This window comes from Salmo salar, chromosome 11 (genome assembly GCF_965601325.2).
Source record: "Salmo salar chromosome 11, fSalSal1, whole genome shotgun sequence".
Classification (NCBI taxonomy): Eukaryota; Metazoa; Chordata; class Actinopteri; order Salmoniformes; family Salmonidae; genus Salmo; species Salmo salar.
In genome coordinates this window covers 20,707,501-20,730,795 of record NC_138301.1, presented here as the reverse complement: position 1 = coordinate 20,730,795, position 23,295 = coordinate 20,707,501, and the positions used below count along the sequence as shown (strand labels likewise).

Below are 23,295 nucleotides of genomic sequence, written 5' to 3'. Positions count from 1 at the left end.
CACATTCATTTACTCAACATAAAAAATATTAATATCTCCAAATTACCCTCCAAATTTTGTTAACTCTAAGACATTGTTTGGAACAATGTAGTGTACAAATAAATCCCATTTTCAGAGTGGCCTGGTGACTTGCTGAATGTGCAATCCTAAAGGAGGGCTGTGATTGGTTAGTGAATGTAAATTTCTATGTGTAAAATGGGCCATATCATTAAAAGTACCAGAGAGCCCTCTCTGGACATGTGATGTGTTTTAAGAGTATATTGTTACAAACAATATGTCTAAAAATAAGCTAAATAAGAAAGGGTAGTTTTGAGATATTAATATTCTTTACGTTGAATAAATGAATGTGGAAATGTGTATTTCAGAATCTAGACATACTCCATATGTTAGAGCACACCATAAGGACTATAATGCCAGCAAGATGTTGTCTGTATCATGTTCAGTTCACAGATCACAGGGTCTTACAGGAGGCAGGTACAGGAGGCAGGTACAGGTCTAAAAATGTCTAAAATGGCCACTTTCATCATGATTGTCAAAAAAATTATTGTGATACAAATGTAAAATGCATATTAAACATTTTTCCTCCCAAGAAGTTGTGAGAATTGCCAGAACAATCTGAGATCCCAAAAATATTCTCTGCTGCTGCTGGCGTAAAATCGCCCTAAAATGATTGAGATTGGATGGTAATGTCAATGGAGTCATTTTGCAGCTATGTTTAAACCCTAATGGTGCTGCTAGAATGGCCTGGGTCAGCCCTGGCTCCCCATCTCTTCCTCCAGCAGCAGAATGGCCTGGGTCTGCCCTGGCTCCCCATCTCTTCCTCCAGCAGCAGAATGGCCTGGGTCGGCCCTGGCTCCCCATCTCTTCCTCCAGCAGCAGAATGGCCTGGGTCTGCCCTGGCTCCCCATCTCTTCCTCCAGCAGCAGAATGGCCTGGGTCTGCCCTGGCTCCCCATCTCTTCCTCCAGCAGCAGAATGGCCTGGGTCAGCCCTGACTCCCCATCTCTTCCTCCAGCAGCAGAATGGCCTGGGTCGGCCCTGACTCCCCATCTTTTCCTCCAGCAGCAGAATGGCCTGGGTCTGCCCTGGCTCCCCATCTCTTCCTCCAGCAGCAGAATGGCCTGGGTCTGCCCTGGCTCCCCATCTTTTCCTCCAGCAGCAGAATGGCCTGGGTCTGCCCTGGCTCCCCATCTCTTCCTCCAGCAGCAGGCAGCCAGATAGAGGCACATCCTGGATGGGCAGAGTACTAGGGGTGTTAACAGGCTCTATATTAGCTGTTCTTCTAGGGGTGACAGGTGTGACCACAATGATATAAAGAACAGTATTGAACAGTACATTATGTGCCATGGTGTTTGATTATGGGCGGCGTGTGGATGTGGATTTGCACGCCATCTTCATTCCTTCTGTAGTCCACAGTCTTGTCCCATATTCTTGTTATTATTGTTATATTCAACCTGCTTTTTGAACAACTTCGACGTGCCGTGCACAGTATTTTAGTGATGTGATGCAGCCCATATTGATCATGGCTCTGGATTGATAGACAATCTGTATTTGAACTTGAACTTGACTGTGAGTGGCTACCTCCAGTGGTCGTGTAGAGCCTGTTGTGATTGGAGGTTGATGCTGGCCACTGTGTTTCTCTGGTTAAGCCGTCCACTCCACCCTGCTCTCCTCTCACTGTGCTGACAGGGTCTTGGGGGAGCGCTGCGTGGTCACAACTCCTGGCTCTGTGCTGGTCCCTGTGGGGATGCGTGGGCCGGGGGGGTCGTTGGTCAGTGTGGCAGCACCAGCTTACACAGTCATTTTCAGGCTGCCTGCCTCTCTCCGCTTCCCTCCCTGGCTCTCTGAGTCTCTCCCTCAGTCTCTCTGGGTTTTTAATGTGGATGTGGACGCAAACATCGTTTGCTGTCAGACACATACAGAGTTTTTGAACCCCTGCTGAGCTGAGGTTTAGGGTGAAGACCGTGCAGGGAGAAGTATACTGTCTTTAGATCCATTTGATACTGTATTTAAAATGCAGTTCTATAGAATCAGCACTTAGAAATAAGTAGGAGGAAATGACTGTGGGACTAGTAAATTGGCAGTGGTTTGACATATAGTTTCTATGAAGGGAATATTGCATTGTTTTGAAATGTTCCAAAGATGTCCTCAAAAGTGCAGTCGTTAACTGTTGCCATATGGCTAAACTCAACAAGAAACCAAATGTTACAGGAAGTGGGTTAGATAGAGCTGTGTAAGTAATTATGAACAAACAAATATGTAGATCTAGTATTTTTCATTTATTATAATAACGTTTCTTATATTTCACCTAAGCTGTAATATTATCATAAAATAGCAGTTTTTTTCCACTCAGATGCTTGAGACTGAAATACGACAGTGTTCTCTAAATGTAATGCATGTTTTGGTCATGGAGTAATCACAGGCAAACACACACACACACACACACACACACACACACACACACACACACACACACACACACACTGAAGTGAATTGAAGTCATTTTGATGAAAAATGAGGGGCAGGCTGATTTGGGACAGCTTGGCGGAGCCGGCAGTGATGCCATTAAGCGGCACCCTGGCTGATAAGGCGAGCAGAGTTATTGAATAAATAAATAAATTAAAATAATATCTTATGTATTCTTTTCACCTCCCTTCAGGCCCCCCATCCCAAATCCTGACCAGTCGGCCCTTCCCCCCTAACCCCCAGCCCAGACCCCGCCTCCCCCAAACACCCACATAATTTCCCTGCACCCCTTCACTGCTGATGCAGGCACCGACTGCTGCTCCTGGAACCTTCCCCCTAGCATCCATCCACCAGCATATATATATAAAAAAAATTGAATGCAGCTTTGCAATAAATAATACATTTGACTAATACACATTCAGCAGGAGTCAGTGTTTACCCCCCACGCCCACACATCCAGAGGAGGGAGAAAGACAGAATCCAAGAAAAGAAGGGTTTCCTCCAGAACAGAGAACAGTGACGGCTCGATAATAGGCTAAAACAACTAGCATGAGAGCAAGAGAGTGAGGGAGAGGGAGAGAGAGAGCGAGAGAGAGATAGAGAGAAAGAAAGAGAGAGAGGGAGAGACAGAATGAGAGAGAGCGAGAGAGAGAGAGAGAGAGAGAGAGAGAGAGAGAGAGAGTGGCAAGCATATTATAACTCATCCATGTGGATCTCCCTAGTAGATTGGGAACAATCCCTTGTTGAAATTGTCTCCTAAACACTTAGAGAGAAGGAGACAGCACGGAGCAGCCTGCCAAGCTCAGTGTGTTCCTGTGTGTGTATTCTCACACTGCCTGCTATCCTAGCCAAGGTAGAGAGACCTCTGAGAGAACGCGTGCATGTGTGTGTGTCTGTACCGGTGCCTGTCTTGCGAGCCAGCCAGCGAGTGAGCGAGAGAACGTGGCGTGTGTGTGGAGGAGAGAGAGAGAGAGGGTATTATGCACTGTGGATGTTGCCTCGTGTTTAACCAGCCTGCCTGCAAGCCCAGGTACTGCCTGCCTGCGCGCCGGCTTCTAAATAAGCAGCACATTCACCGTCCCCTTAAGGACAGGAGGCTAGGCTGCAGAGTGTGAAATCACACTAATAGTCAGTACAGTAGCTAGCGCTGAGCAGGAGCCAGAGCAGGAGTCAGCTCCTACATGACTTACTACTTACTGTAGGTAGAGGACAAGCAGTACCAGAAGAGACAGTGGGGATTGGACGTCAGAGGGAAAATAAAGAGAAAATACAGAAAGGTCAGTAAATTCCTTTTTTATTTTTGCTCTGTGGAATCTATTTTTTCCCTCTTCTTCCACTCTGAGTCCAGTAAGTCTGGAACCTGGGCTGTGACTGCTGCGTTTTGCTGGAGAAAGTATTGATTCTTTACAAGTTTGTGGGAAGTGTGCTACTGTTTGATCCTGCCAGGTGGGAGCAGGTGGAGAAGCTGGATGTGTGGGTCTGGCTGCTGGAGCAGGCCAAGTCATCACTAGTGTATAGACTGTGTGTGCTTGTGTACGTTTGTGCATGTGTGTGTTTACATTTTAGTGAATGGGTGTCTGTGTGTGTGTTTATTTGTATAACATTTTACATTGCATTACATTTTAGTGTAAAGTATCTATATTTGTGTGTGTTATTATCATATTTGTTTGTACTCATATTTTCTGCTTGTATAAGTTGACTGGATCAAACTGTGTGTGTGTGTGTGTGTGTGTGTGTGTGTGGTGTGTGTGTGTGTGTGTGTGGTGTGTGTGTGTGTGTGTGTGTGTGTGTGTGTGTGTGTGTGTGTGTGTGCGCACACGTGTGTATGGTTGTGATGCTGTCTATATTTTTGGGAGTGAGGGGGAGGCGGAAGGGGGAGGGAAGGGGATCCCCCCCATGGTCAGTAGTGAGTGGGCCAGAGAATGGGATCGGGGGAAAGGGGGCCGTGCCGGAAAAATAAAAGCGGTGGCTGTGCTGAAAAGATAAATAAAAGCGCACTTTGCCGCCATTTCATCCTGTATGTGTGTATGTGGTCATTGGGATGCTCCGGCCATTTCATCCTGTATGTGTGTATGTGGTCATTGGTATGCTCCGGCCATTTCATCCTGTATGTGTGTATGTGGTCATTGGTATGCTCCGGCCATTTCATCCTGTATGTGTGTATGTGGTCATTGGTATGCTCCGGCCATTTCATCCTGTGTGTGTGTATGTGGTCATTGGGATGCTCCGGCCATTTCATCCTGTATGTGTGTATGTGGTCATTGGGATGCTCCGGCCATTTCATCCTGTATGTGTGTATGTGGTCATTGGGATGCTCCGGCCATTTCATCCTGTATGTGTGTATGTGGTCATTGGGATGCTCCGGCCATTTCATCCTGTATGTGTGTATGTGGTCATTGGGATGCTCCGGCCATTTCATCCTGTATGTGTGTATGTGGTCATTGGGATGCTCCGGCCATTTCATCCTGTATGTGTGTATGTGGTCATTGGGATGCTCCGGCCAGCACTGATGGACAGACACTCATGACTCCCAAACACGCCAAACACGAGCTGTCTCATGTGGTGACATATTACACACTGAGGGGGTCATTGGACCCGTGACCCGCACACACACAGGTGCAGGAAGCACAGTAACCCACACCGTGGTGCTCGCCACACATACACACCAATCAAAATGGTGTCCGCCATTTCCTCCTCCAATGGCGTTTCATGTACAGTCAGGTCCGCATCATCATTAGATTTTGTAATAGAGCTTTGTGGTGGGAAAAAGTATGTTGTCTTTTACTTCTCACTTTGGTAGTTCATTTTGAAATTATTATTTTTCTGGAAATGTTTTTAAAATGTTGGTTTGATTTTTTTCTGTTTTGAACTATAATTTCAGAAGTATGAATGTGGTTGCGATTTGGAAGGGGGAAACGGCGGGACTTAAGGTATGTGTCAGCACTTAGACACGTTTAGCCACACTCAAAAGAAAATTGGAAAAGCCAGGACTACCAAATTGTCAGCAACACTAAAGACATCAACACAAACATTTCAGCCATCCATCATAGCTGTCGCTCTGTTTCAGTAACAACAGTGATTTATTCCAGGGCTGAAATCCATTTGAGTCCGAACGAGGAAATTAACTCAGTCCAGCAGGAGGACTACAGACACACACACACACACACACACACACACACACACACACACACACACACACACACACACACACACACACACACACACACACACACACACACACACACACACCCCCCCCCCCCCCCCCCCTCACACTGAGCACGTTAACACAGGTACTGTAGAGAGCAGGTGTGCCATGTTTCCTCACAGCTATGTTTAAAACCACACATCCCACAATACACCATTGTAAACCTCCCTGCAGGGTCACTAGATACTAAGCAGACCAAGAGTACCCTGCTAGCAGCTAGAAGTTGTGGCAAGGTTGTATGCAAAAAAGCCATAGGACAACCTCGCTCTCACCAAGCTCTAAGAAACATGTGGTTATCAGAATATTATGTGTTGGCTGGGTACACAATATTTACTTCTGTATTTACTTCTATGTACGGTTTTGATTAAATGTAGGTTCATTATTTTTCAAATGCATCATCACATAAGTTAATTGTTTGTACACACATTCACACACAAGCAAATAGAAATGTAATACCAGAAAACTACATCTAAATCCCCCTAATTGTAAATCTTGAAATGCACTGGTTTCAAAACCACAGAGTATGTTGTGCAACTTACCACCATACACAGCATGTTGCAGTTGGGGAAATATTTAGAGGACCAGCACATATTAATACATGTAGTAATATGAAGGCTCAAACTGGCATGTGAGATGAGCTGCTGCTCCTGTGTGTGTGTGTGTGTGTGTGTGTGTGTGTGTGTGTGTGTGTGTGTGTGTGTGTGTGTGTGTGTGTTGCTTGCTGTGATTTAGGTTTGTTTTTTCATATTGCTCTCTCTCTCTCTCTCTCTCTCTCTCTCTCTCTCTCTCTCTCTCTCTCTCTCTCTCTCTCTCTCTCTCTCTCTCTCTCTCTCTCTCTCTCTCTCTCTCTCTTGCTTTCTCCTGTTGGCCTGTCTTCAATTGCTGATGTTTTCCCCTTTTGCTTCCCTGTCGTTGTTTGTATCTCAGATCATAACTCAGGTCCCATACTGTGCAGGCAGATTTATCTGAGCGAACACCCCCCCCCCCCCCCCCCCCCCTCTCCCCCAGCCCCAACCTTAGCCCTTAAGCCCTCATCCCTGGATTTTCACATGTTTATTTATCATCGTCCATGTATATATTGGTCAAAGGGAGAGTATGAGTATTGGGGTTGTATGTGGGTGTCAGGAGGAGAGGAGAATATGATGTTGTGATTTATGCAGATGTGTGGTGTGGAGCTTTGTGCTGGTGTAACAGTATAGCTTCCGTCCCTCTCCTCGCCCCAACCTGGGCTTGAACCAGGGACCCTCTGCACACATCAACAACTGACACCCCACGAAGCATCGTTACCCATCGCGCCACAAAAGCCACGGCCCTTGCAGAGCAAGGGGAACAACTACTTCAGGTCTCAGAGCGCGCACAACCGCTAACTAACTAGCCATTTCACATCGGTTACACTGGGCACTTAATGTTTTTGGGTCTGCTGCTATCTGGCCTGCTAATCTGGGGCAGCATCCGTCTGGAGCTAGGCTGGAGCTGGAGGTGGCCTGGCTGTGTGTCTGTCTGGAGGGGAAAGGCTGGCCACAGAAAGCCAGACAGGCCACTCACATTCAACTACAGACCTCTTTTTCCAGCCAGAGAGCCGAGAGCAGGAAGAGATTGTTGTGCCTCAGCTGAATTAGAGAACAGCTGTAGGAAGAGAGGCGTGTGTTTTAGTGTTTGAACATATGAATTGGATGACAATACTGGAAAAATAATGCCTTTGTTGTACATCATCCAAAGGTGAGCTATACTGAATAAAATATAAACGCAACATGCAACAATTTCAACGATTTTTACTGAGTTCATAGTAGGAACTTAGTCATTTGAAATAAATTCAGTAGGCTCTAATCTATGGATGTCACATGACTGGGTAGGGGTGCAGTCATGGATGGGCCTGGGAGGGAAATACTCCTCAGTTTCATCAGCTGTCCTGGTGGCTGGTTTCAGACGATCCCGCAGGTGAAAAATCCGGATGTGGAGGTCCAGGGCTAGCGTGGTTACATTTGGTCTGCAGTGGTGAAGCCGGCTCCAAAACGAAGTTGGAGCCAGCTTATGGTAGAGAAAATAACATTACATTCCCTGGCAACAGCTCTGGTGGACATTCCTGCAGTCAGCATGCCAATTGTACGCTGCCTCAAAACTTGAGACATCTGTGGCATTGTGTTGTGTGACAAAACTGCACATTTTAGAGAGGCATTTTATTGTCCCCAGCACAAGGTGCACCTGTGTAATGATCATGCTGTTAAATCAGCTTCTTGATATGCCACACCTGTGAGGTGGATAGATAATCTTGGCAAAGGATAAATGCTCACTAACAGAGATGTAAACAAATTTGTGCAGGCAGAAATGTTGAGAGAAATAAGCTTTTTGTGGGTATGGAACATTTCTGAGATCTTTTATTTCAGCTCATGAAACATGGGACCAATACTTTACATGTTGTGTTTATATTTTTGTTCAGTAATACATTTGCAGTATATTACAATTCTAAATGCATACACAGTGCAAAAGGTCATTATATTATCTCAAAACCTGTATCTGTGAGAAAGATATCAGTAGAATTGTACATCTTGAGTCACTTGCATTGTGCAGTTTGGAATATTATTCATTCAATTGTTTTTCAACATGGGTATTGATTTTTGGATTTAGAATTTTAGGAAATGTTTAATGAAGACCTAAGTCAAGACCTGCTATTGACCATGTTGAATTCAAGCGTTTTGATTTGCGATCTGAATATATATTTCCTGACATGTGATTGGACCAGTTGTAGCGTTGGTTGTCCCATAGGCATCTTTGCTCCCACACAGTGATTGAATAGAGGCTGAGGTCCGGGCCTTACTATGATAATGTGCCAAACTCGGCTCTGCTCCCAAAATCCAGGATTAATGCCTGCTTTAGGGGCTTAGCATGGGCAGCCATTCAGACGTGCATGGGATTGCCGGGGCTGCTACCTTGGTCCCCTGTTATCGCCTGCAGAGGTTGACAGGGCTAGGAGCCACTGGGGGAACTAAGTGTTTCACTTTAGCACCCTGACTGACCGTATCACTCCACACTCCACACTCTGTATCACTCCACGCTTCACACTCTGTATCACTCCACACTACACACCTTCCACAAGCCATGCCACACTACCAACCTGGACATCACCTTTCTGTTTGGGCTGTTACATGGGAAATAAGCAGTTTTTAAAGCCTGATCTTGATGTGGAAGATATGATGTGAGTCATATGACATATAAATACTGATGTTTCTGACAGGTGCAACCATAATCATAATGAACTTTGAATTGCTTCAACAACATTTGTGTTTCTCAAATTACAATTAATTGGATATTTCACAAGGTATGAAATATGTAAGTTATTTGTATTTTATTATCAACAATGTTACATTTTTTTATTATTATCTTGAATATGTTTACAAATTTGTCTACTGTATTATTTATTTTATATTTGCTAAATTAGCTAATTAAATTCTGAATCAAATGTTTGTCCCAGCTTTGAAATGCTTAGCTCATCTAATTCTTTCCAATTAATTAATTTAAGCTCACAACTTATTAATTTTGTGTAGCTGAGCAATTATAAACTGTGATAATTTAAAAATGAAAATGATTTAGTTCATAAAGCAATTAACTGTAGGTATATGAAGTCGTGGTAAATTGAAAAGCGAAACAAAATTATAATTGGAATTATTTGTTGTTCGACACAGCCGTATGTCGATGTATAGGTTGCTTTGGTTTTCTCAATTGACAAGTACACCATCATGTACTTTGTTTTTCCTTAGCCCCAAAATATTCTCGTTCTCTCACACACACACACACACACACACACACACACACACACACACACACACACACACACACACACACACACACACACACACACACACACACACACACACACACACACACACACACACACACCGCACTCACACAAACACATGCATACACACACATGTAAACACACAACCCACACATACACACTGGAAGGTTGCTATATTGCATTGTACAACTCATATCAAGTTGTTGTGGGTGTGTAACGTCTTAGTCCTGGTCATTTGTGTGATCTCTGTAGTGTCATAAAAATATGTTGTATTGGACTATATAGTAGCAGTAGTACTGAACGTGCAGGTCATATATGTATTGTTGCCAATGTACAACTATTGCAGTATATTTCACCTTATAACTACTGTCATGACTATACTGTGTAAAATAGTCAAGTACAGGATTACTGTGGAGCAGTATCGCTGCAATGATTTGGCAGTGAACCTTTTTGTTTGTGTGTGATATGGTAGACTTGTGTCCCACATGCCTCCGACACACGAGGCAGCTTCGTTGGCTGTGTCGGATGAGTGACACCTGCTCTCGTCCTATGAGACGTCCAGCTCTGTGCTGTCAGCGTCAGCGGAGTGTCTGGGATTGGCTGTTTCCAGACATCAGCATGTCAACAGCCCTGTGGAAACATCTGCATCTTGTGCTTCAGTTCAGACCCACTCCTTTTCTTTTTCCTGCTTTCAAGCAGACATGGGCACATATGCAGCTGTGTTTGAAACACATGACAAATGCAGAAATATTTGACTCTTTATCAACAATCCTGAGCTGTGTATATTCTCTGAGGAGAGCAAGCACACTGCAAAGGCTCCACATGTTATGACATCACAACAGCAGATGAAACAGTGGATGTCTCTGCGGGATTAATTTAATGACATGAATGTTGTTGATTTTTCTGTCTCCTCATGACATCCTTGTTGCTTTATTTGTTGATGTTGTTTTTTCTTTTGCATGTTAGCCAGGATGTTTTTTTGCCTTATTAGTTAAATCTGTAATATCCATCTGAAGGAATAAGACGGGTAATCATGTGGGCCAGCCAGCTCTGAGTCTGCCTCTGCACAGCGTCTATAGTACAGTGTCTGGGCTGGGGTAAATACCTATGGTCATTCCCCATCTTATTACATCTGATTACTGCACTCATGTGGATAATCTCTTTATGCCTTTCTCATGTCTGAGGAACTTTTACACTCTCATGTGTGAACCTTATGGACTGGGGGCTGCAATGTTTCAAATACGCTTCTTTATTCTGTGTGTCACCCCACATCCAGTGGGAGGATTCTAAATAATTGTGGACTTTGTAGGGCCTTCTGAAAGATTTCACAATGTGCAAGAGTTGGGATGATTTGTTATCCCAAAGAAAAAATTAAATATATATTTATGTTAGTATAATCTAGCCTTGACCTCATGTAGATAGGATTTATATTATGTGTGCTACAGATCAGGCCGTATAAACGATGCTGTGAAAACCCACGGTCTATTTAGATTTATCTGGGGTAGGGACGCCTTGTCTTTTGTCCCTGTGCTTACTAGAAAATCTGAATATCCGAGAAGATAAATTTCCATTGAGATTGATGGGCGTAAAGCAGCAAGCTGCGGTGTAGTTTGGTGCAGAGACTGATCTGTGTAAGAGTAATGGCCGCTGGTTTGGCACTGTGTTGATTCCATCTTGGCTGTCCTGCAATCAGCCAGAGGAGGGGAGGGGGGGTACAACCCTTTTATTCCTCAGACCCCCTCCTTTACCACCACTGGAATATAATCCACTGTCTCCTGACCTTCAAATCATGCCGCGCTGCAGTCATTTCAATTGGCCTGGCCAGCATTAGCGTGAAATGTCCTCTAGCCACTCTAACCGGCACATGGAAGATTTCCTCTCTCCCAGCATGGCCTCCCACCTCTTCTTCCATCCTTTCTCTCCCTCTGCCATCATGCCCCCTGAAGTCAGGGTGGAGGGATGGAGAGAGCTTCCTCCTCCTCCTCCTCCTCATGTTGGTAATGATCCTCCACAGGAGATGATGCTGGTCAAAGCAGAGAAGGCCTTCACACCATTTTAGATTCAGCTTTGTTTGTGTTGCATTCTCTTATATGGTTGAAATTATTAAAATCTTATAGGGATTGATACTGTATACTATAATAATAAGTCAATTGTGGGCATTTTGTAATCTAATTATTTTGTGTGTAAAATATTTATCAATCTTTTTTGGGACAAATGGAAATATACATTTACAATATGTCAATTGTAGTATTGAACTTATCTTGCCGGTGTATGCTTTTGTGTCACATGCAGGATTTTAGTGTTAACCCACTAAAGGGCCTGGTATTAGTATGAATCCAAAGAGAGCCCATGGTGTAGCCAGTGTGGTGTAGTGGATCAGTACCTGTACTGAGCTTATTCTCATGTTAGTGATGGAGTGATGCGTCAAAAAGACTGAGGCAGGGCAATCACTAACTCACATGCCAAGGCCCAGCCTGTGTTATGTTGGTTGTAGACAGATATTTTATCAATAATTGAGAAAACCATATTTGATATTATCTGAATATAAAAAATATATCAGAGCACAAGCAGCATTCATGGCTGTCTTTAGAAGCTGAGTGAGAGATGTGTGTCATGCGTACACAAGCCTCCAAAGAGACGCTTTATTCTGAGGGGTCAAGGAAGCCTCTAAATGTTTGGTATGTCTTAGTTCAGCATAGCTAGAGACATAGCTTATTTCAAAGAAGTCATGGAAAATATGTATTTTCATCCAGAATGCATTGTTCATTTACATGGAAAATTATAGAAATGTTTGCAGTGCAACAACTTTTCAACATGATGTCTATCATCAGCATTTCTCATAAATTACTCTTAACTCCATATTCATAACCCCTGATGAATATGTTATGCCCTAGAATTCATCTTATGATCTACTATGAAACATCTCTTAACCCTTTTGTATGCTCCTGCCTGCATCTGAAGGAGGTTGTAGAGGTATGGATTTCAAGTCCCTACTTCCTGCTTCTGTGTTGATTGGTTGACGTCAAGAGCAGGTGTGGGAGGCTGTGTGAGTCAGTGTGACGTGTCAACATGTAATGGACGTGTCATGGCTGTGACACTATGCTGACTGAGAGAAAGAGGAGTGACGTGTTTGTGAGTAATGTGAGAGATGTTTCCTCTGGTCCTAGAGATGTTTCCAGTGCCGTCCTCATCTGAAACCTTCTATAGCAGGTCCATGTCCCCTTCCTTCTGCCCTCCGGTTGTTATTACATACAGTATACTGTATGTATGATTAATGATCCCAATGGGAGTGTCCATAACACTATAGCCTAGGGCTGGAATTGAAATGCATGCAGGGGATGTAGAGCATTCTGCTATTATTGCTCAATAAACTTAGCAGCCATTACATTTGTTTTGCCTTTGTTGAGAATAAAACAGAGAGGGCTATGAGGTTTCAAATCAACAACTGGGCCACTCTAAGAGATGGACTTATTGGAATTGCATTAAGTTGATTAGAGCCAGAAATGAATCCCATTTACCACAGAGCAGTGTTAAACACACTGTTTCTCCCAGCAATGGCAGAGCATTGACAGTCAGTCAGCATCAATTCAACTCTGTGATGTGTATATCCTCATCCTGAGAGGTCTGGCTTTGTTCTCTTCTAATAAAGACCATCTGGGTCTGTCTGTGGCAGCAATGTTTCATTTCCTCATTTTCCAGAGAGTAATGCACAGTGCTTATCATACTACTGGAGAGCACTGAGACAACACAACACAGCTCTCATATCTGATACCAACATGAACCTGGCTACCCCAGTCCTCATATCACCGCTCTGTGAACCAGCAGTAAGGTGTTGTTGTGTTTTAGTCAGAGAATATGTCCAGCTGGACTGAACCAGGGCCGTTACATTGTGACCCCCTCTCCTCATTTACATATGGGATACATAGGGGATATGGAGGTTCAGACGTGGCTTATTGTGGTCCGTCACACATGAAAAACACACATCTACTATTGTTGTCAGAAAGGTTATTGTGTACAGTCTTGAGCTGAGAAAAACACGGAGGTATATCTGGAGGCAATAGTGTGTCTTCATATGTGAGTGTGTGTCCGTTTCCTGGTAGTAGTGAAAGGGTGTGTGAATGGGGGGGTTGTGAGGGGGCCAAGCTGTCCCCGGCTGGCTGTCCATTTATTGTATCCTCAGCCCAGCCCCCTGTCTAATTAATGTGAGCCACACTCATATACGTTATTGCACCCGGGGTCTGTCACTCATTAATCATGTGACCTTCTGTGGCGCGGTTAATGACCTTGGTGGAGTAGATCAGCTGGATATGGCTGGAGCCACGGAATTCAATTGTTTCTGGAAGTGGCTACGGTCACGCCAGGCAATTTAAACGGCGGCCCCACTCGGGGTCCTTCTCCTGGGCCAGCGCCACCTCTGCCTGTGTGCCTGCGCTTGGCTAGGGGTCCTTACAGGCCAGCAGGCCGAGCCACTGCGAGACAAAGCAGAGAGGGGACACAGGATGAAGATCAGCAGGGGATAAGAGCAATCTGCAACTCAAATTCTCTCATCCTGGTCCTGTTTGGGCTGTCTCCTCTGTAAGTACTGGATCTTTCTCTGCATATCTCCCCCCTCTGTGATGATCTCCCTCTTCCCCTTCCTGTCAAATTCTACTTTCTCTAGAAATTCTCAAATAATCAATAGAGATAGCCGCGATCTAAACTTGGAGGCTGCAAACGAGGCATAGAGGCAGAGAAGTAAGATTAGTAACACACGGTTAAATGTCAGAATTCTCGTTAATGTTGCCACCCACTCTTTGTAGCAAGTTTTGCCAGTTAGCTGGTTTTGGCAACTTTTTTTGTCTAATCGCCATATAATGAATCATTGTGATAATAATCCTGACTCTATAGGTGTGCAAAGTTTAAATAAAAATGGTGTCAAGGCTGCCGCCTCCTTCTCGCAAACGTAGCATTAAAATGTTGGCTTTCTTCTCGGTGACATTAAAATGGAGGGATTTTGTTTATCCGTGCCTTTGTTTATTTAACATTTTGCTCAGCGGGGGGAGTTTCAGATAGCTTGTTTTCAAGACAGTCCCTGCAGACAGCGAGCAAACACTCCATAGTGTCATCAAACAGAACAATCCTCAACTTTCCCCCTCTGCAGTTCTCCACAGCGCACACACAAATGTGCCAGAGAGGAGGAACACCATCATGGAATTTGATTGAAAATTATTGTCAGAATTTTTGTGAGTCTGTACTGTAATAATATGCAGGCAGGTTTTTTTTATTTTTTAGATTCATACACTTAAGTGTAGCCCTTCACAGAGGAACCACATTGATGGATGAAAACATTGCATTTTCATGTGGCAAACTTTGGTGTGTACTGTGTCATTAATGAATGCACTGATGTGTGAAGGGATTCTAGATTCTTTATCTTTAAGATGGCATCAACAGCCAGTTAGGCATATTCTGAAACCTGAAAAATAAAGGATGAGATAAAAACGGTCTTTTTGAATGGAGAAGTGAGTTCACTCCTGTATGAAATGAGTTCTGAATTGAGCTCATTCCATATTTACGTCTCCCATTCTCTTTGGATAAATGTAAACTACACTATAGCGGATCTGTGCAGTGCTGTGGTGGGATAGTGTTGACTGACTAGGCTTCTGCACTCATGTCAGTTTTCACTTTTGTTGTTATTGCACGCAAAGACACACTATTGCATGGAACGCAAGGGAGTCTATAGCACATTGTGTGTTAGTTATTCTGGAAAATCTATGCTTTTTGATATAATATAACAAATATTACCAAACAATCCGACCTGAGTGTGTTTACTCCAGACCAAGGTCAAGTTGATAGACAGAGTGTGTCAGGTTCAATGTCAACATAAAGAACGCCAGAGCTGGGGTGTGGGGGGAGGTGAATGGGGGCTGGGGCTAGGGGGGCTGGGGGTTGGGTGGAGAGGCTTGGGATGGAGCCTCCCTCCCTACCATGCCTCATTAAAGCACATTCTGTTTAACTGTCTGGCTCAACCAAACACACAGACATACCTACCATTATCTTTTTCCTTCCAATCTTTCACCCTCTCCCTTCAGTCCTTCTATCACCTCTGTCTCTCCTTCCTCCATCTTTCTCCCTCTCTCGCAAGTGCAGGCTTGATTAATATTTTCCGCTGTTCTGTAACCATGGCAATGAGGTCACTGCATATGATACTTAATTGAATCTTTCCAGTGCTTTTGTGTTCATCTCCTGGTCCGGACAATAAACATCTTCTGCTGATGACTCCAACCCCCTTCCTTCCCTCGCTCCACTCCCCTCCATCTTTCTTTCTTTCTCTTCATTTTGTCCCTTATGAATGTATTCATTTTTTCCGTCCCTCCCCTGCTTCCACCTCAGTATTCCCTCTCCCTCTCTTTCTCCTCGTGTATTTCTGACCCAATCTTCCTTGTCCTTTCTCCGCATGGCATTCTTTTATTTTTTACTCATTGTTTTCTCTCGTGTCTTGTCCTTCGCTGTGGAGCAATTTTTGCTTTATTATTATCTTATCTAGCCCAGCTCTATCCTGGCTGGTTTTGTTTCTCCTTGTCAAATGAACCTGCTGGGATTGAAATTCGAGGACTCAGAGCTGTTTAATGCATGTAATAATGCACATTGCCACTGCCCTTGTCCTCCTCCCTCTCCATCCCTTTCTCTCTCTGCCCCCACCCCTCTTTCTCTCTCTGTCTCCATGTCTCTCTCTCTCCTGCCTGGACACCCTTTCTCCACCTTTACCCCTCTCTCACACCCTGCTGCATTTGCATACTCAAATCAGTCTCAGGCGCAATCGTTAAATTGAATTGAAAAGACTGAGGATTCAAGTGATGAAACAAAGCGCCTGGCATCCCAGGGAACCATTGATACACAAAGTGAGCCAGTGACATGAGGCGCTCTCCGAGCAGGTGTTCTGATTAATGCCCCGCAAATTGGGGTCCTCTAAAATCCGGGCACAAGTGGAGAGACACGCGTCTTTCCTCTCCACACAGCACACAGACAGACCAACACGCGAACACACACGCTGGCTCAGCCTTTGTTCACGCAGGCATGGCAGCTAATCCATGACAAGAGGGTGTACAGATTCAAAATACAAACACTGGAGTGGATAAAACTGGAAAGAGGAGGTAGGAGGGGGAGAGAGGGGGAGGGGGGAGAGAGGGGAGGAGGGGGAGAAGGGGGAGAAGGGGGGGGGTGAGAGAGGTGGGAGGAGGGGGAGAAAGGGGGTGTCCCGTGTCTGGATATATAAAATAATAAACAATATTCTAAACAATATGGATGTCATGAATTTGAAACCTACTGTTTTATTCACATTTTTGATTGCCACCTTGCCCCGGTTTTATTTTCTATGCATTTCTTTGATATAGGTTTTTATATGGCCGAGTGTGTGTAGAGAATATAGATAAAGATGACATGTTGCATCACTCTTATTTCACTTGCGTATATCACTCAGGACAAATGAAGCCCAACCACAAGGTGCAGAGCTCTGATGGCTGGGCCGCTTTACAGGAAGTCAACAACATATTATTCAACCTAAAAAAGTATCTTTACAGATCAACTTGACAGGTCATTTTCCTGAATGAAGTTTCCATAGTGAGGTCCCTCCGTCAACTCTAATAACGGCACTAGGTGAGGACGGAGCCTCAGAAGTATCTATAGAGCCAAAGAAAATAGAGAGAGAGAAACAAATAAAACTCAACATCAGATTTGGCACCATAAAATAACCATTAGCAGGTACCTACAGTCTGAAGTGACAGTCTATCAATAATGTCACTCTGAAAATGGGACAGGTTTGTTGCTGCCTCTAAATCAATGGGGACTCAATATAGCTGAAAAGCAGGCAGGTATAGGAAATGCATTAAGGCTGGACGTTGATGGGAGTGGTGTGAGCGCTGGGACACCCAGTGGCTCAGAGGGACATCGTTCAGGAACAGTGCCCAGCTCAGAGACATCACGAGCAGGGTCACCACATGGAGAGACCTGCCTGGGCTGGAGCTGAGTCCTGCAGGCTACACTTCACCTAACGACTGCAGTTGTATGGTATTCTTGTCATATATCTAAATGTATTCAATTGCCCATCAAATATTGATGATAAGAAATGCATGCTCTTAGCTCAAAGCCTAGGCACGTCAAAACACATAATGCAGAGTATTTGATAAAAACCTGGTGAATTTGTGTATGTAGAATTCGCTGTTTACATTCGTAGTAGGGCTTTACACAGCAAAAATAAACAAGGTTTTAATATATAAATATTCTTATTTTTGTACAATATTCTAAATGTTTATGCATATCAAAATGCACGATCACTATGCTTATATGTGTGAAAACCTTTGTCAAAATGCACACTCTTAAGTTATGTTATGAACTGGATTCATCTGTGTTTATTTAAAATACAGCATTAACTAATCCTGACATTATGCCCCCTGACACGTCCTTCAACCCCCCCCCCCCCCCCCCGCCCCGCCCCCGCCCCCCCAAAACAAACACACACGTGCCTGCGTACACACACACACAAAAACCCATGCACTCCTCCCAGACGACATATTTGCATAAAATCTGACTAGGCGTTGTATGTGAATGGGGTCTGTTCATGAATGGGCCAGGCAGACATTGGCTGGCAGCTTTGAAAGACGACTAAGGAGCACGTGCCTTTTCTGCTGGCGTGTTTAAAGTGGCAGCACTTGTGTGTGTGGAGCCTACAGGATACCGTCGTCTGCTCCCCCTCCGCCTTCTCTGTACCGCGTGCTGGCGTAACAGGCAGGCGTGGCAGCAACAAGTGTCTGCACATTTCCACGCTTGCCAGCCCCTCACTTGGCAGCCAGCCTGCCCATCTGCCTGCCCCCTTATGTAGATAAAGAGCCAATTGTGCCAGGGGAGTGCGTTGGGGGGTGGGCGGCGAGATGGAGCAGGAGGAGGGGGGAGATGATTTGCATAGCGTTGCTACGGTGACACCCCTCTGATGTTAAACCGTAAAGCAGCAATTAAGGGTCATTAGTCCTTTTGTTTTGTGTTCCAGTGTGCGGCGCTTTTCGCCCCAGACTGCACTGGGGCTGCCTGTGGGAATGTCAGCGCTACATGTGTCTACACGCCATACCCCCTCCTCCTCCTCCTCCACGCCGCTTCTCTGCTACTCAAGCTGCTTCCTCCTCCTCTTGTATACAAACCCCCATGGCCGGGTGGGTGGGCACGCTGCTGGCACAGGCCTGGCACAGATGATGATGCCACTTTGGCAAGTGGCCCACCGTATGTCGACTAGCTGGTGACAATACAGGGACAGGAAGCACCAGTGTGTTAGCACAGCCTCTTCTGGCACGACGTAGCTCTTCTGAGATGGCTCTATTACTGTAGTTAGCCCTATTAGTTTACCCTATTAGTTTACCCTATTACACTATTACTATATAATTATTACACACCAATAGTTATACTATTACTATAGAACTATTACACACTAATAGTTATACTATTACTATGCTGAGTGTAGCATCATTTACTATACTATGACTTACATTCTTGAGCCTACTGACAAACTAATATTTCTTTACCTTGTTTTCTTAGGGTCATGATTTAGGGTATTTATATTTTTTATATATACACTACCGTTCAAAAGTTTGGGGTCACTTAGAAATGTCCTTGTTTTTGAAAGAAAAGCACATTTTTTGTCCATTAAAATAATATCAAATTGATCATAAATACAGTGTAGACATTGTTAATGTTGTAAATGATTATTGTAGCTGTAAACAGCTGATTTTTAATGGAATATCTACATAGGCCTACAGAGGCCCATTATCAGCAACCATCACTCCTGTGTTCCAATGGCACATTGTGTTAGCTAATCCAAGTTTATCATTTCAAAAGGCTAATTGATCATTAGAAAACCATTTTGCAAATATGTTAGCACAGCTGAAAACTGTTGTGCTAATTAAAGAAGCAATTAAACTGTCCTTCTTTAGACTAGTTGAGTATCTGGAGCATCAGCATTTGTGGGTTCAATTACAGGCTCAAAATGGCCAGAAACAAAGAACTTTCTTCTGAAACTCATCAGTTTATTCTTGTTCTGAGAAATGAAGGCTGTTCCATGCGAGAAATTGCCAAGAAACTTAAGATCTGGTACAACGATGTGTACAACTCCCTTCACAGAACAGCGCAAACTGGCTCTAACCAGACTAGAAAGAGGAGTGGGAGGCCCCGGTGCACAACTGAGCAAGAGGACAAGTACATTATAGTGTCTAATTTGAGAAACAGACACCTCACAAGTCCTCAACTGGCAGCTTCATTAAATAGTACCCGCAAAACACCAGTCTGAACGTCAACAGTGAAGAGGCGACTCCACGATGCTGGCCTTCTAGGCAGAGTTGCAAAGAAAAAGACACATCTCAGACTGGCCAATAAAAATAAAAGATTAAGATGGGCAAAAGAACACAGACACTGGACAGAGGAACTCAGCATAGAAGGCCAGCATCCCGGAGTTGCCTCTTCACTGTTGATACTCAACTAGCCTAAAGAAGGCCAGTTTTATTGCTTCTTTAATCAGAACAACAGTTTTCAGCTGTTCTAACATAATTGCGAAAGGGTTTTCTAATGATCAATTACACTTTTAAAATGATAAACTTGGATTAGCTAACACAGTGTGCCATTGGAACACAGGAGTGATGGTTGCTGATAATGGGCTTCTGTAAGCCTATTTAGATATTCCATAAAAAATCCTCAGTTTCCAGCTACAATAATCATTTACAACATTAACAATGTCTACACTGTATTTCTGATCAATTTGATGTTATTTTAATGGACAAAGAATGTGCTTTTCTTTAAAAAACAAGGATATTTCTAAGTGACCCCAAACTTTTGAACGGTACTGTATATTTTTTTATACTTTTTCTCCCAAATTTCGTGGTACCCAATTGGTAGTTACAGTCTTGTCTCATCGCTGGACTCGGGAGAGGCGAAGTTCGAGAGCCGTGCGTCCTCCAAAGCACAACCCATCCAAACCACACTGCTTGGATGCCCACTTAACCCAGAAGCCAGCCGCACCAATGTGTTGGAGGAAACACCGTACACCTGGCGACCGTGTCAGCGTGTACTGTGCCCGGCCCACCACAGGAGTCGCTAGAGCGCGATGAGACAAGGACATCCCTGCCGGCCAAACCCTCCCCTAACCCAGACAACACTGGGCCAATTGCGCGCTGCCCCATGGGTCTCCCGGTCGCGGCCGGCTGCACCTGAGCCTGGACTTGAACCCAGATTCTCTAGTGGCACAGCTAGACCAGCTAGACCTGCACCACTCAGGAGGCCCGATTTAGGGTATTTTTGTACAAACAAATTAAACTTAGATCTTGTATTTATGTATCGTAGTTCACTCAGTACATTTTTTGCATCTAATGAATGGCGAGGGCCTCTCCAACTGAAAGGGTTTTATTGTAATTAAGTGGCACACTGTGGGTGAGACACTTTGGTACCAATATGACTCATTCTAGCCCTGCCATTCTCTCCCTGGTTCTCACAGCAGCACCACTGAATGCTACACTACATAGCCAAAAGTATGTGGACACCCCTTCAGATTAGTGGATTCAGCTATTTCAGCTACACCCGTTGCTGACAGGTGTATAAAATCGAGCACACTGCCATGCAATCTCCATAGAGAAACATTGGCAGTAGAATGGCCTTATTGAAGAGCTCAGTGACTTTCAACAAGTCAGTTCGTCAAATTTCTGCCCTGCTAGATCTGCCCCGGTCAACTGTAAGTGCTGTTATTGTGAAGTGGAAATGTCTAGGAGAAACAATGGCTCAGCCGTGAAGTGGTAGGCCACACAAGCTCACAGGACGAGACTGCAGAGCGCTGAAGCGTGTAGCGCGTAAAAAAAGTCTGTGTTCGGTTGCAACACTTACTACCAAGTTCCAAACTACCTCTGGAAACAGCGTCAGCACAAGAACTGTTCGTTGGGAGCTTCATGAAATGGGTTGCCATGGCCGAGCAGCCGAACACAAGCCTAAGATCACCATGCGCAATGCCAAGTGTCAGCTGGAGAGGTGTAAAGCTTGCCGCCATTGGACTCTGGAGCATTGGAAACTCGTTCTCTGGAGGGATGAATCACGCTTCACCTTCTGGTAGTCCGAGACGAATCTGGGATTGGCGGATGTCAGGAGAATGCTACCTGACCGAATGCATAGTGCCAACTGTAAAGTTTGGTGGAGTAGGAATAATGGTCTGGGGCTGTTTTTCATGGTTCGTGCTAAGCCCCTTAGTTTCAGTGAAGGGAAATCTTAACGCTACTTCATACAGTGACATTCTAGACGATTCTGTGCTTCCAACTTTGAGAGTTTGGGGAAGCTCCTTTCCTGTTTCAGGATGACAATGCCCCCATGCACAAAGCGAGGTCCATACAGAAATGGTTTGTCGAGATCGGTGTGGAAGAACTTGACTGGCCTGCACAGAGTCCTGACCTCAACCCCATCAAACACCTTTGGGATGAATTGGAACGCCGACTGCGAGCCAGGCCTAATCACCCAATATCAGTGCCCGACCTCACTAATGCTCTTGTGGCTGAATGGGAGCAAGTCCCAACAGCAATGTTCCATCATCTAGTGGAAAGCCTTACCAGAAGAGTGGAGGCTGTTATAGCAGCAAAAATTTCATGCCCATGATTTTGGAATGAGATGTTTGACGAGCAGGTGTCCACATTCTTTTGGCCATGTAGTGTATGTACATCTATCTAGATGCTGACTGCACACCACCTCTATCAGCGAGGGGAAAATACTACCCCTTTCCACAACAAAAGCAAATTTGTCCAAAATATCTCTCACGAAAATATCTCTCATAATGTGGTAGCTATGTAACTTATAAGAATCAGGTGCTTTGGAGCAGCTATCTTGATAGTCTCCCAGGACCATAGTGAGTAGCATGGGGCAGTCAAAAACACAACAGCGTCACCTCAAGGTCAGAGAAACACCTCAAAGGAAAGCAGAGATATATTCCCCTTTCTCAGTTCATATTTGTACAAGTAATTTATCTCAACTAACTCACTTGTCTCTGTCTGGTGTACAATACGTCTAAATGTCCATAGCTTCAGAGGAAAAGCATCAGAAAGCATCTAGACAGGTCAGGTGTGGTATGGAGCGTGTGTGTGTGTCTCCTGGTGTGGTGGCGAGACCCTCGTCAGCTCAGCTCAGCTCAGCTCAGCTCAGCTCAGCTCAGCTCAGTCTGTATAGAAAAACACTTACTGCTAATGCAAATAGCAGGGCAGCATAAATCAGGGGCCACACGCGGCCGGGAGAATATCGTGTAATAGTTATTGCGAAATGAAGTAGCATTGGGATCAATATCCCACTATATCTCACTCTGGTGTAATGGTGCAGGGGGAAGCTGGAGGCCAGAGAAGACAGCAGTCCAGGTCTCTCCATCCCTCCACTGGGCTTATAAATCTGCCTGAACTGCAGCCTGCTACTCTGCTACCCCCTTATTAAAACGCATACTGAATCAGCAGCGCCCCAAAACCAGAATGTAATCCACTGACCTGGAGACAGCCGTAACACAGAGGCATGGCTCCCCTTGTCTTGTGGCAGGGCATGGGTCAGGGATTGACTGGCCGGAAGAGGCCCGGCTCTCACTAGGAATGAAAGGAATAGTGTTTAAAAAAATGTGTTGTTAATTTCAATGTTTGGTGGTAAAATATTTAGATGCCACAGCAGTGGAGTCAGAATGGTTATGTACAGGTACAGTCTCTGTGGTCTGTATAGTTCATTTCCTGAAAGGCTGCTGATTAGATGTTCTTTCATTTTTTCAACTAGGAAAATTCAAGTGTATGAGGTTAAATATATTGAATTGAACATTCGGG

General features: G+C 44.5%; 1 protein-coding gene across 1 annotated transcript in view; it reads left to right on the top strand.

Moving 5' to 3' along the window:
• Nucleotides 1-3,219: 3,219 nt before the first annotated feature.
• Nucleotides 3,220-23,295, top strand: part of zfhx3b (zinc finger homeobox 3b) — a 260,876-nt gene continuing 240,800 nt past the window's right edge. Inside the window, exon 1 of the mRNA XM_045689152.2 lies at nt 3,220-3,742. The gene's annotated coding sequence lies outside the window, so the exon portion shown is untranslated. The remainder of the gene's footprint in view (nt 3,743-23,295) is intronic.